Source organism: Symsagittifera roscoffensis, chromosome 4 (genome assembly GCF_963678635.1).
Source record: "Symsagittifera roscoffensis chromosome 4, txSymRosc1.1, whole genome shotgun sequence".
NCBI classification, from domain to species: domain Eukaryota; kingdom Metazoa; phylum Xenacoelomorpha; order Acoela; family Convolutidae; genus Symsagittifera; species Symsagittifera roscoffensis.
The window spans coordinates 48,426,094-48,437,670 of NC_087065.1; positions in this window are offsets into that span (position 1 = coordinate 48,426,094).

The following is an 11,577-nucleotide window of genomic DNA, read 5'->3' on the forward strand; positions in this document are numbered from 1 at the left end:
AGTGTTTCAAGTAACAAGCAACAATGAGCGAAAGGTAGCATAGCTGGGGGCATGACTTCTTTTGGAAACTTACACTTATGGTGCAATGCAAGCATTTCTTGAGCATAGTGGTGTTGCTTCAATGTTTGGCAAGTTCCAGGTGGAGTCGCACCTTGGTGTTTTGTTTTTAATGTGCACTTATTAACCACAAAAAGAACCGATTAAGTTTTCGACTGACAGCGTGTAGGTGTCCAGCACTCCTCCTCTCTGTCAAAAACCCCCATCCTGCCTTCTACAAGGTATCGATGTTGGCATTTGATCCCACTCTAGTTCCGTACAGGTCTCAGCGTCTGGAAGCTCCCAACCATTTCCCCTCATATAGCTCATGACAGGGCCCTTCACTGGAGTACTGGTTGAAACCCTTCCTGAGATCAGTGAAGCGCTCAGTTCCTCTGAATGAATAATTAAAGAAATCGCGAATAAAGTTATCATTAACATAGGTAGATTCTACGTATGAATATCTAATTCTCGAATCCGAATGGATCGATAAACAAAGAGTCTCACAGAAGCGGTGTAAAACACCTAGTCGATTTACAACATTTATTCACGACTGAACAATAGTTCAGACACAGTTCATGTTTGACGCCTATCAAGGTCAACCGACCGACCAACCGAGTAAGGTTAACATAAAAAATGAACAAAATAAATAACATGTATATATAATGAGTTCATCGATCCAGGCCGGATGACATTCCCGCTCAGCAAGAGAAATCTAAGCAAACTGTTTTCAGCTTTGAGTTTTATACTCCCCGTGGGACGTTTTGAGCTTTGAGTTTTATAGTCCCCGTGGGACTTTTTGAGCTTTGAGTTTTATAGTCCCCATGGGAGTTTTGATTTCTCCTCACACCTCTGTTTGTTTTCCATCTTTGTTGGCGTCCTCCACATTATTTTCATGTTCCCCTTCGTAAAATTTTTCGTTTTTCTTTTCATTCTGATCTCCTTTCGGCGTGCCTTTCTCCTTTACAAATAGAATATCATTGTTGTTATTGTTCGTTTCGTCTACTGTTGGTGATGTCAAGTTTTTTAATTCTTTTTTGGACTAATGGCTTCGATAAATTTAACGCAAGCTTGATATTGTGGTGTTTTCTCTGTAAATCCCATTTCTTGTATGAGCGATTTTAGGCTCGGTTAACTTTCTGTATTTGTTTTATCTGGCGGCGATTCAATTTCAAATCGAATTGTTTTCTGTCCTTCGTCGTTCGTGTCGTTTATTGCGTTAATCGGGACAGGATTCCCGAAATGCAGTTGATAGCGCCGACTGGCGGTTTCGTGTTGATTTCCGTTGTGGTACTGCTGTGATTGTGGGTGGCGTACATTTTGGTTCAGCCTCTTCGGCGATGGTGCGATGTCTCCCGAGGATGTAGACGAATCATCGTCGTTGTCTGATCCACTGGATGTGGTTTTCTCCTGCGTGTTGTTATCTCTCGTCTTTTCAACCTTGTCGTCTGTTTGTAAACTTATTCCGCGTGTTGTTTGTAATTTGTGTGTCGGGCGCCCGCCTGTTCGTTTTCCTGTCGATTTGGCCTTTCTTTTTGTCGGACTGTTCTGATGTGCCTGGCCTGTAGTCTTCTCTTGACGAGTTAATTTTACTGGTAATTTCGTTCTCTCGTCCTCTCGTCCTCCATTTCGTTCTCTCGTCCTCGGGTGTTGAGGAGCGTTAGGATTCTCGATGTCTAAAAAACACAGGCATGGTCCTGATCTCCGTGCGGATTTATCCGGACCGTGCAGATAGGGTTAATATTCGGACCGTGCAGAGAGAGTCTGCATGGTCCGTATATTAAAGGGTTAGGAACAAATGAGGCTCCGCTATTTATTAATAGTCTTGGTTGCTTTCCGAATGTTTGTACCTATGCGGTATGTTGTGTGTATATTAAGATTTTCCCGTCTTTGTTTTTATATCTTTGTTCGAATTTTTTTTGGATCTTTAACCTTTGTTGCTAGTCTAATTGTTTTTCGTGCCACCTGGTTTATGCGTTTTTTCGTACTTTTGTCTATTGTTGCTTGTACCCTTTTATATCGTACATTTAACCTATCCTTGTTTGTTTCTGTAACTTTAGAGTTTGCACCTGTGTGTTGCTGTGGCGGAGACTTCGCTATTTGGAGGGTTTTCGGCATTTGTGGATTCAATTTTGTTTCTTGTCTCCTCATGAATACTTCGTTTTTCGACCACCGTTGTAAGTCATGCAATCTCTCTGCTGGTAGTGGCGGCTTTGTAAGGTTCTTTCTATCTAACCAAGCATGTTTTGTTTTTTCCCAGTTTAGGTTATTAGGTGAACTAGTAGTTGCTTCATTTGAAAGAGGAGTGTTTGGTTTTCGGCCCATGTAGGCCTCAAACGGTGAAATTTTTCTGACGCCATGTGGTGTGATTCTCAATGTTTTTTTAATCTCAGCCACATCGCAAGCGAGATTGTATGGTGTGTTTGTTTTATCGATTTTCATTAGGACTAACCTGCGTTTTAATGTTTGGTTCATTCTCTCGACTACTCCTATTGCTCTTTGATCGTCTACCGGGGCGAAAAATAGTTTTATATTGTTTGTACTGAAAAAAAATTTTTTTTTCGCTCTAATTGTTTGCGCCTGGTCGCACCTTAATCTTCGAGGTACCCCGTTATTAGAAATGCATCTTTGCATAAATTGAATGGCAACATCCGCTGTTGTATTCGAAAGAAATTTTGTTTTGCAGCAGAGATTTTTGACCACCTATCTATTGCAACTAAAATGTACGCGTCCCTGTTTAATTCGTCCGGGAGGGGAACTGCGGAATCTAATTGAACGTCTTCGTTAGGCTCGACCACTGGTTCCATATGGAATGAATGTTTTGTTCCTATTATGGGTTTTAAATTTTTACCTTGTTCCGGGCATTGTCTGCAATTTTGTGCCTTTTGTACGATGGATCTGTGGGTATGCGGAAACCAGACATGTTGACACAAATCCAACATTGCTGCCGATCCTAGATGGGTCAGATGGAGACTATTAAGCACTCTTTGGCGTAACTGTGTAGGGATGACGATCCTCTCATCGATTAGTAAACAGTCCTCTCTGACTGTAATCTGTTTCTTATGTTGTGCCAGTATTGTCTGTAAGACGCTTTTATGGCTTCCCAGTTTCTCTTTTTTACGATATTTATCAGGGGGCGTAGATTCCGATTCTTCTTTATGGCAGCAGCAACGAATCGTACGCCTAGAACCCGTTGTATCTTTTGGCTCTGATTCTGTTGTTCGTGGCCTTCGCCATTGTCGTGACTATCCCTCCGTGATCATACAATCACTGGCTTCTAACTGCAATGTTGTTGTCAATGTCGGTGATTTTACATTATCTGCCTTCTCCTCAAATTTCTTCTGTCCTCCTTTTCTCTCCTATCGGACTTTGTTTGTGTAGCCATTGTTGTTGTTGGCGTTTCAGTTTGGGCGGCTCGTGTTGTTTTTATTTTTAGACTGATGTCCTTTTGTTTGTTGATTATAGTCGTTTTTCCTGAGTGGTGTCATCTCCAAATATAATTTTGGAGAAGTTCGTCTTCTCCCTTGTTTCTCGTTTTTTCTTTGACGATAATAGTTCCCTTGCATCCTGAACTAAAGTTGTCGAAGCGATGGGAGACTTGTAATCCGGCGATTTTGTGTGGTCTGCATTCCCTTTTCTTCCTTTAGTTAGGGGTCGTTTGTGCCATCTCGGGTCCGATAAGCTTTCTTCTCGGTCCGAGAAGCCTTACCGTTGTGTGGTTGATTCTGTTGTGCCCCGTGACTCGGTTGTTTTTAGTTCTGGGGAAGAAAAGATCTTCCTTGAAACCTTTTGTCTCTGGTTTGCGGCTCATCTTCTTTGTCCGAACTGTGTGTGTTGAGATTGTGTTAACTGAGATTTTGCAGCTTAGTTGATCTTTTAGCTTTTTTGAATGCGGAAGGACTGACTGCTGACTGTTTATGAGCAGATTTTGAGTAAAACTGAATTTAATTGTGAGTTTGCAATTGACCGCATGCGGAATGTTTGGAATGTTTAGTTGTTAATTGAGCGTTTGAACTAGCATTCAACAGCCCTTTGTTTTTCGCGCGCTTTTTGATCAGCTCATACGGCGCTGTAATTTGATTAGCCAGATTATTGAGGATGACATTTTCAATCAGTTTGAGGTTGTTTATGAATGCATTAATTGATGCTACAACAAATTCCTCGTCGTACTCACTAGGAGGTATTGCGAATCCAACCGGATTTCGAAAAATGAAATCTATTAGTCCAATTTTGTGCCCCGCAAGATGTTTGATGACAAAATGAAATTGTATCAGTCGGTCAATCCAGCGCAGCCTACTCTGACTTGTTTTCGATTGTTCGTTCGCGTTTAAAGCGCTGATTAAATCTTGGTGGTCTGTAATGACGGTAAAGTGTTTTCCATATAAATAGTATTTGAAATGTTCAAATGCCCACACGACCCCTAATAACTCTAGTTCGTTTACGGAACATTTTTCCTCGAGGGAATTTAAGAAACGTGACGAATAGACACATATGCTACGGGTACCCAACGTTCTGGTGAATTTTGTTCTAGTGAAGCCCCTAGTCCTGTGGTAGATGCATCGCATACGATACGAGTATCAAGGTGTTGGTCAAAGTGTTTGTTTTGTGTTATTTTAGCTACTTGTTTCAAAATGATTTTGAAGCCTGTGTTGTGCTCTGGTGACCAGCCACGTGGTTTATTTTTCTCTGTATTTTTTAACAGTGGGCGTAAAGCAGCTGCTGTTTGTGCTAATTTTGGTATGTAGTTGAAATAGAGTTGATGTATGGAGCCCATAAAACTTTTTAATTTTTTAAAAATTCTTGGTGGCGATAGTTTTTCAATGGCCTCCGTTTTTTTATAAGAGGTTTTGTTCCCTCGCTATTAATGTTAAACCCTAACCACTCAACCTGTTCGCATCCGAACTTAAATTTATTCAATGAGATCGCAAGGTTTTCTTCGTCTAATTATGTCAAAACTGCTTGTAATTTCTGCCGGTGTAACTCGACATACCCTTTTGTTACTATCAATATATCGTCTAAGTATGCATAGGTGTTAGTACAATTCGTAAAAGTTACTTCAAATGCTTTTTGAAATTCAGCTGGCACATCCATAAGGCCATAGAACCCTGTTTGGAATTGATATGTCCCGGTGGCGTTGCCACCAATAAGGCTGAAATTGCATTGTTCTCTGGTCTTATCCAAAGGGATTTGCAAGTATGTGTAACAAAGGTCGAGTGGAGAAAAAAGCGTTTGTTTGGATTTGTCCGATTTGACTACCTGTGCGATGTTGTCCAGCAGTAAGTCGATATTGGGCAATCGGTATTTGTTTTTATGTATGAATTTGTTTATTTTTTTGGAGTCTAGCGCCAGTTTAACTGTCTGATCCTTTTTTACTGTTATGACAATTGGGCTGATAAATTGTCGATCTGAACATTTACCTAACTTGCTAATGTGTTTTTGGTCCATCGGCTTGTTTAATTCCTCTTCAACTCGTTCTTGTAGGTGCACGGGAATACGTTGACTCTTTTGTTGAATTGGGGTGAAATCTTTGCTGAATTGGGTTCTCATCACATGGTGTTTTGATTTTCCAATACGTATACACAGTTTTTGGAAATTATCTCTGACCCATTGTTTAATCTCTGGATCTGACTCCTCCTGTTCGCGTACATTTAGCACATTCTGTTTTTGCTTTTCTTGAATCAACTTGATACCTATTCGTGGTAAAATGTTTCTTCCTATGATGTTCGCTTTTTGGTCATCTACTATAATAAATGGAGCTGTCTGGATTTTCCAGCCTCCTGATTCAATCATTATTATCAATCTCCCTTTCGGATTCTTTGTTTCACCATTGTAGCATACCAGATTCCTGGCGGTGTCCTCTGGTGGAATGCATTTGAATAATGCTGACTTGTCGTTCTGTTGTATGCGCCGTGCGGTTTTTTCAATTAGGAAGGACATTGGACTGCCCGAATCGGCGATCGCGAATAATTCTTCTGTATTTGTTTTTAATTTAACGATGTGGCTGTTTAAATCATCCTCGGACAGTTGTGTTTTTAATATCGAAAGATTCGGCAACTGCCTTAACCGAGAATTTGTCTATTTGGTAATAGTCCCATCCATTGTTTGAGGTGAACTCAGCAAATGCCACGGGATCGCTTTCGGTTTCCAAGCTTTCAGTTTCAATTTCTTCCTGATGTTCATCATGTCAATCTCCCAAGTAGTTGACGTTTTTGGATCGACAAACTTTTACAAAATGTATTCGTTTGGCGCATTTTGAGCAGATCTTGTCTTTTTGGGGGCAAGATTGAAAAAGATTTTGACCATATTCGTTTCTGCATTTGTAGCATTGTTTTTGAGTGTTTACATTAGTGTTCTGTTGTTGTCCTCTTGTGTTTTGTGTTCCACGTGTATACGGTAGACTGCGGAAACCACCCTGGCGTCTTTGTGAGTTTTGATTCTTTGAGTAGTTATATCGGCCACGTGTGTTTATGTAATGTACCGCTTCTTGTTTTGTTGTTGTTGTTTGTCCTCCGATCGGGTTTATCTTCATTGTGCGACTGTGTTCAATACCCTTTTCCCGGCGGATTGCATATTCGTACGCATCTTGTGGACTCCATGTTTGTGCTAGTAATTCTGCCGCAATTGTTTTAATGTTCATATGCGCGGTGAACATTTTTCTCACCCACCTGTCTTCACGGTCACCACAATCAGCTCTTGAAGCTAGTTCTACTAGATCCGCATGGAATTGTTCAAGGCTCTCCGATTTTTTTTGCTTCCTATAGATAAAATTGTACCTTTCGAAGGCTACTATTCTGGTCGTAATGAAAATATCTTCTTGTGTTATCATTAGGTCTTGTGTGGTGACAGTATGTAGTTCCAAGCTGGGTCTTTTCTGTTGAATTTGTCTTTGCCCTTCAGCTCCTAGATATAGAAAAAGATAGCTGCGTACTTTCGCGTGTGCTTCCTCCCACCTGAATGAATTAATAGCACTCCTTTCTCCAGAGCTTTTATGACATGGTTTTCCCAACCAACTCGTTTCTCCTGGTTTCGAACCTCTCATTTTTCCTCTGTGCCTCAGTTTTACCCGTTATTTCGACTTCATATATAGGTTCTGGGGTTTTGACTAGTGTTGGTCTGGCTCTCAGCTAGTTTCGTACCTCAATTCCGTCCTTTGCCAATATTGCCATCTCCAGTATTGCTGCCCACTTGGACCACTCTATTGGTGGTTCGACGGACGCCTGCACCCAAAACGGGTTAAAATTTAGCGGATTTTTGGAATATCCTGATGGCTGCGCCATGTCATACCTCTACGTATGAATATCTAATTCTCGAATCCGAATGGATCGATAAACAGAGAGTCTCAACCGAAGCGGTGTAAAAAAAACTAGTCGATAGACAACATTTATTCACGACTGAACAATAGTTCAGACGCAGTTCATGTTTGACGCCTATCAAGGTCAATCGACCGACCAACCGAGTGAGGTTATCATAAAATATGAATAGTATAAATAACAAGTATATATACTGAGTTTATCGATCCAGGCCGGATGACACGTATGACGCAGTGTTCCCAACTTCACTTAGTGTAACTTCCAAAACATAGCCAACACACAGTTGGAAAACAGTCATGAACGCAAGCAAACAGAAAAAAAAAGCTGACTTGTTTCTTAAACAACTTCAGTTTTTGATTTTTTTTTGGAAAAAACATATTTTAAAGCTCTTTGAATTTGTAGAGCAATATATGATAGACACAATTTCATGAAATTAACACAAACTGAGAAAACTATTTTGAATCTATGTTTCATTCGTCTAACTTTTTTCGCATTGTTTGGTTTTTTAAATCGAGTCTTTTGATTACCAAATTAATTCGAACTTAAAGTAAGAAACCAAAACTCAACTCAATCAAATCTGAGCGGAACCAAGATTTTTCCGAAAACAAAACAAATAAAAACCAAACAGCCTATACAACTGGTGATCACTTCTTGTTTTTAAATTTACAAATCAAAACAAATTGAACCGATGGATGAGAAAACTCAAAAACAAATGTAAACGAAAAAAGTTGATTGGAAGTTTTTAACAAACTTCAATTTACTAAATTGCGTCGAAAAAAATGCGTCACATTAAAACATTTTGAGAAAATCATCAAGACTCAAATAAATGACAACCACTTCAGTTTTTACACTAAAAAGGTAAGTTTATTTAAAAAAATTGGACTTGTTAATTGAACCACCAAGTTTTTTAAGAAATTTCTATTATCACATAAATAAAACCAAAAATACACAAAAAATAACAGTCGGTCAATTAGTCTGTTGGAAGTCTAACTCCAAGTTTGAGCAAAAAAACTCCTGTCGACAACAGTTTTTTGTAAAAAATTCCAACATTAAGCGCCCCAAGGTCCTTAAAAAGCTAATTGATATTTGCAACGTTCTAAGCTATTTCAATCTCTTAGTTTCGTTAAGCCTTTTTAAAGTAGTTCAACCCCATTTATTTAGTTTTGAAAATTTTCAAAATAATTTCGAATGTTAATACAATGAAAGCTCAAACAAAGCACCCAAAGCACGTTTACTCTACGAACGACGAAATCATCGGCAAATTGTTTGGAGAAACCGAGTAAAAACAAACAGTACAACTCCGCAAATTGGGCCCAACTACATATTATTCAAAACTAATTGCAAAATTGAAGAACTCCGAAAATAAATTGCTAATGTATGAGGAGCCGGAACGTAAAGAAGAAAAAACGTTGTATAACTTAGTACGAAAATTAAATCCAACAACTAAAGCCAACAGAACTCGAACATCTGCATACCTCCGAGCAGTAACTGCTCAAATAATTAAAAACCGTCCATCGCCCAATTCGTTTCAGGGGACACAATTTAAATACTGGGGTCGAAAAAGCTCATTCCATACCGTGAAACTCAAACGTTCTGCGAGACTCTAGACGTAGCATCATTACGATAACATTGAAGTACTATTTTGGATTCCGTTAAACGAATTTAATTAAACTCCCGTATGAGAGCTCAAAACTCAAAATCACCATCATCGCCAGACATACCACAAAAAACTCCGTCTTCACAACTGTCACTGAGCTGACATCCCCTTGCAACCTTAGGATCTGTTGATGAGCCAATTTTAAGTCATTTTCATTTGTGCGATAAAAATCCCTCCTCTTAGAAGAAACTTACCTCAAATTAAAGAAAACCAAAGGGCCAAGTTTGAGTGATGAAATCGATCATGCCTTAGAATTGATGCGAATCCTTTTACCAATTTTTTAATCAATTTTTTAAATTCTTTCTTACAGAAAATCAAAAATGTTTTGCAAGGAAAAAAGAAGCATGTTGGCGAGATTTTCTCCAGACTTTTAGACATCGCGCGGTATTGTTTAAGATATAGGAATAGTTCGCTCTCTCGACCTATTGATTTTAATGGCGCAAAACTTTTTAAAGCAAAAGACATTGCTAATGCGTGCAACGTGCAAGATTTTCAACACAGAAAACAAGAATCAAAACAAAAACAAAGGCTGGCTAAACAAAAAACTTAAAAAACAATTGAAAATTAATTGACCTTCCTTCCTGCTGAAACTGCAACGGTAATCAGAGCGGCTAAACTATCCTTCGTTTTTCGTGAATACGGTGAAACTGTCTTTCTTCAAAACTAAGGACCCATTTCAATTGCCTTCCTGACTGATCATTTTAGTCTGTCTACGCTTCTATTTTTAAGCTCCAAATTAAAAAAAAATTCAGTCGTTTCCTAACCCTAAGTCGTTTCCCTGGCCCACACCCAACAAAGACTCCTAGGTCGTCAGACACTCCCGTCCAGTATCAATCCTTTACCCGGTCATTAAAAACTTTGAGACCCTAATCCACCCTACTATCGCCAACAAAATAACAAAGGCCAGCCACCAAAATGGTTTTCGACCTTTTCACTCAGGTTCAACAGCCCTGTAAAGTCTAGAACTATTTTTCTGTCTCAAGTGGTTCCAATAAAAAACGAAGATACTAGCCATCCTCGACTTATCTAAGATCTTTGACCTTGTCATTCGCCGTAAGTTTCTGAAGACTCTCCAGGATTCCAAAAAACCTGAAGAAAATGTCAGGTGTCTTTCAAACTACTTTAGTGGGCACCAATCCGAGAATCTTTTTAGAAAGCACATAACAACCACCAACGTTGTCCAGATTGGAGATCTTTAAGGTTCAATTTCATCCCTTACACCTCATTTTAGCCTGCATGATGTTTCTCAAAGGCCTCCAGAATTGAAGCTGAACGTTTTCACCCATTTGTTCAATTCAGTGACTTTATGAAGTCGTACGCTATTGTAAGAAAAAATCTTAACAAGCTGCACAGGTTTTTCTTTAAATGGACAATTAAAACTTGTCTCTTCAGAGGGGTCAGTGAGTCTCTTTACTAACAACAACAAAGAGTCTTACTTGAAACCGCTTTTTATTGGATTTTTGTGTACTTACGAAATAACTTGTTGCTTTTTAATTTCCGAACTCAATTGCAATAATAACTCAAGCAAAGATCCGGAAGTTGCACTTATATTCTGCGAACCACGAGTCCAACTAGCAGTACTTCAACATAAGTAAAACCCAGGCAACCAATTTTCAAAAATTGGACTCAATTATATTTCATTCAGAAATGATCGCAGACTTGCAGGCGGCGGCCGGTAATTCACTGTACATAAATTGCTTGTATGGGGAGCTAAAATGTAGAGAAGACGGAACTCTTGAGGCTCAGAGTATTAAAGCTAACAACAACAACCAAAGCATACAAATCTCGAACGTCTACATCACACCCGGGCAAGAATACTGATTTTCCTCTGTGAAACGCAATCTTTTCGGGTTACTCTAGAGGTAGCACTATAACCAATAAAAATCTCATCTAAACTTCTATTCTTTTAATCGAGGTTAATCAAGCTCCCGTATGATAACTCAAAATTGCCATCACCGACCGACATAGCACTTGTATCTCTTTCTTAATACTATAGCGAAGCTGGCAACCTCTTTAAACCATAACATCTGATCATCTGTCTAATTTCTATAAATTTTTTTTGTGCGATGAAAATCTTCTCACTTAGTAAAATCTATAATTATTTCACAAAAACCGATGGGACAAAAATAAGTTATGCAATCGACTAATATTTAGAACAGCTGCCCCTGCCGTAAAAAAAATTACCGAGGAAAAATAACTTTGTGACACATCTTAAGCGGCCGCCCGTCACCATTTCCCCGACTGGTGTCCTCGTTTCTTTTTATCTGTTCTTCCGTAAGAAGCTAAATCCCTGGCAGCAGAAAGAGACCAAACTCGACTTACGGATCATTCTAACTTAGATTTAAAAACACCGAATTTCAAAAAAACTGCAAAGAAGAAAATAAAATTGGGAAGACCTCATCCAGGCTTTTAGACATAGCGCGATACCGAGTAAGTTTTCGAAAGAGCTTCCCTCTCTCAATGGAGGGAAGTCTGTTGTAATTAATCATCCCATTGATTTTACAGGCACAAAACTTTTTAAAGCAGAAGACCTTGCTAATACGTTCCACATGCAATTCAATCAGCTCAGAAAGC